Here is a 3,577-nt window from a genome sequence, read left to right as displayed (position 1 = left end):
ACAATATTTATCATGACTCTTAATTGTGAACCTTGGTTTCGGGCTTTTATAGGAAACTATAAACACTAACACGAGTACATACATCATTTTGTTTGGAGGTGAAATCATGAGGAAGGATATTAATTTCCCTCAAACAGGAAATTCAGGGAGAAAGAAAGAAATACTTAATATATATATATATATATATATATATATATATATATATATATATATTTGGTGAGAAAGAAAATAAAACATTTGTCAAGAAAATACTGTAAACCAGAGGGCTAAAGGAGAAAAAGATGCTTCTTTAGCTGCAGAAATAGCAAATACTTCAAAACTTCTGGTAGCTGACCTGCAAGGTTGATGTGCACAGTAAAATCTTCAGTGATTTTAACAAGTTTTCATCTCAGGCAGTAGATGTAGATGAAGGAGTAGTAGGGATGAGAGCAACTGAGGCAGCAACACCAGCACTAGCAGCAGCTGTTGCTAGCATGGCACTATTTCTGGTGGTTGGCAAGAGTCAACCAGGGCAGAAGGCAATTCTCCTACCTGTCCTATGGACTTGGTTACTTTTACCACTGTAAGAATCAACTGTGAGGTGTCATCTCTGTCTTCAGTTAACTGGAAGCAAATAACATATAAGAAGACCACAAATTAAACAACAATATAAAAGGAATGTTTCCTGATTACATGGGTGCACTACAGTAAGCAGAACTGGGACTAACTTCCAGTAACCCTCCACTCTGCAGCTATTTGCTAAAGCTAGTCAATCTACTGGCATCAAAAAGATAAAGTGGATTAGTTCAATTTGCAAAAGCCAGAAGGAACTAAGGAAAACTGTGGCTAAAATAACAACAGAAAATATCAAGTAGCCATGTTTGGTGTGAAAAATTTTACACTGGAAATTGTCTAGAATAACTAATTTTTAACTTTTCTATTTTTTTTTTTTAAACTTGTAACTGTTTTGGTTTTTGAGTGGGTTTTCTTTGTTGTTAATTGGTTGGTTGTGTTGTTTGTTTGTTTCGGGGTGTGGTTTTTTTGGGTGTTGTTGTTGTTTGTGGGGGTTGTGGTGAGAATTGAAGGAATCTCCAGTCTTTTGGACTGTTATTTGTCAGACTGTTGCACTGCAAGATTTTTTACAGAATAGGATATTGCTATCCTTCTTTTTCACCTTTCCTTGGTTTTTGCTTTGAAAATATTAGCAAATTCAGCATGGGTCTTGAATTAAGATTTAAAAAACCCCACAAAATTAACGTGGAGGAATAACCACTTCAGAGGTAAATGATTCAAATCTGTACTTGTCCAAACCTCTTGTTTTATATAAGTCTACTGAAAGTGACAGGTCTGCAGTGCATCTGTGGTGAAGATAATTTTATGTATTGTGATCATCCCTTCCTTAGGCTCTACAGTGAATTATTCTCTCATTATGTTCTGCAGTGGTCACATACTGAGAAATAACAATACAATGCTGTGGAGGAAGCCCAGTCCTCTGACAGGCTTCCTCCCTGGAGATCTGTCCCCTCAGATAAGACATAACCACCTAGTCACAGTGTCTAAACTGTGGACCCCTTCCTGATTCAGGACCCCATGTTATCTCCCTGTTAGCTATTGGTCATCTTATCCCAGTCTCAGATCATTGGTCCCTTTCCCAATTCTTCCCTATAAAAACCCCAGCTTTTTCCCAGGTCAGTGGTTAGATCATCACTAGCCTCTTTCACTGAAGCCTGCAATAAAGGGCCCTGCAGAATGCCACATGCTCTCCTGTCTCTTGTCTATGCATGGCTTGGGTAACCCTTGAACAGAGCTAGCTGGGCTGAACAGAGCTGATCATTGCAAGAGCAGAAATCACTTTCTAAAAGAGCTGATAACTCAAGCATCCCGTGAGTTATCCCTAGCTGGAGACTGCCTGGAACCTCCTGGACGACGGCTTCTTTCTCCCAGGACATCTATCTGGGCTTGTTGGTGGCAGAACTAGGGGTCAGACAGACCCCCAGACCCAGCTGTGACACAAAACAACTTAATTGTGTTAATACAACAAGGTAATTGCAATGCATTGTATTGACTCTCCTCTTGAAAATTTTGCTCCTGGCACCTTAGGCAATGCAAAATTTTGATACTTTCCTAGCTATTTTCAGTGAGGAAGAAGACACGCACTCACATCAGTCATTGCCAAAACCAAATTCCAAGTAAATCACAAATTCTGTATTTCAAAGAAATTAGAAGGTGGCAAATATGCACTTACTGAATTACTGAAAAATAACAGAGGTTCAGTGTGCCTTAATTGACTGAATCTAACACACTCCACGGTAGGCTTAGTTAACTAACATCTAGGTGATTGATAAAATAGATAACTTTAATCCAGATGACACTGTAGTATCCTGGCTGCCCATGCTCAAAGCTACTCAGGAAGCATTCTGTAGATTCTAAAATATGTATATTTTCTGTATATAAGCTCCAAATAAATAACATATCAAATGCTTAATTCCTTAACATCCACCTAGAAATGTTGCAAATTATTCCATGCCAACTTTGACAAGTGGTGATAATGATCTATAGGATATAGAAGGATATAATATAGTGATATAGAGCAAATGTTGCCAGGTTGAAGGTGTGCTAGAGAAGGAAGATGAACTTCATAGAACTAAGAAGCTTAGATAAGTGAAATTGATTTGATAACATGCTAGGGTGCTTTTTGTTTTGTTGTGTTTTGGATTTTTGGTTTGTTGGTTGGTTGATTTGTTTTTGTGTTGTTTGTATTGGGGGATTTTTGTTCTTGATTTGTTTTCCTTTTTATTTTTTTTAAACTGAACTTAGTAATATGTATTTGATTAATTTTACATTCTTACAAGTTTTGAAGATGAGAAATTACTGTGATGGCAGCAGGATAAATGAACAGTACTCATTCAGGGTTATGGAATACTTAAGGAAGGAATGAGAGATTGCCTCACAGGAATGAAGATGAAGATGTTTCACTCCATAAATTTTTTAGCTCTTTTTTAAAAATTTCTTTCCAGTTTACAGCTCCATAATTCCCACTAATTGCAGGTTATCTCAGAGTCTACATTTTCATCCTTACAATATCAACACATGGATCAAAAGATTTGTATGTTTTGTTCTGCTCAAAAACATTTCCAAAACAAGGCATTTCTCCCTGTTCTCCAGTGATACAATAAATTGTATGTCTTTGTATCAACATGTAATACAAACAACTTCTTAGAAAATGCGTCCTAATTCAAGTAAGAAAATGTAACACAGCACTGATACACTTCAATTTAACAAAAGAATAATTACACACTATCAATATTCATGAGGCTGCAATACAGAATCTTGCAACGAGCAACACACTCCCAGGCCTGAGGACTCCTTATTTATTCTCTTTTGTTGAGTTTGTTCCAGTGCACAACTTTAAAGCAGAAAAAAGCTTGGCTGTCAGAACTGCATGAAACACAGGATGAAGTTAGTGGAGCCTCTCCCAAACAAATGATCTGGTTCCCAAAAAGTGTTAAACCAGTTGTTCTCCAACACAGAATGCATCAATCCCAGAACTATAGGGAAAACGAGGAACACCAATATCCTGGCATCCCTTTTGTCCTCC

The 3,577-nt window shown here is 37.3% G+C and overlaps 1 long non-coding RNA gene across 2 annotated transcripts in view; it reads right to left on the bottom strand.

The window, feature by feature from the left end:
* Nucleotides 1–222: 222 nt before the first annotated feature.
* LOC107216409 overlaps nt 223–3,577 on the bottom strand; it is a 13,848-nt gene continuing 10,493 nt past the window's right edge. For both annotated transcript variants that reach the window (XR_001525524.2, XR_001525523.2), the window contains exon 5: nt 223–603. This is a non-coding gene — a long non-coding RNA (uncharacterized LOC107216409). The remainder of the gene's footprint in view (nt 604–3,577) is intronic.

The sequence above is a fragment of the Parus major genome, chromosome Z (assembly GCF_001522545.3).
Source record: "Parus major isolate Abel chromosome Z, Parus_major1.1, whole genome shotgun sequence".
Lineage (NCBI taxonomy): Eukaryota > Metazoa > Chordata > Aves > Passeriformes > Paridae > Parus > Parus major.
Note: the sequence above shows the minus strand (reverse complement) of the source record. Positions and strands in the feature narration are given on the sequence as shown.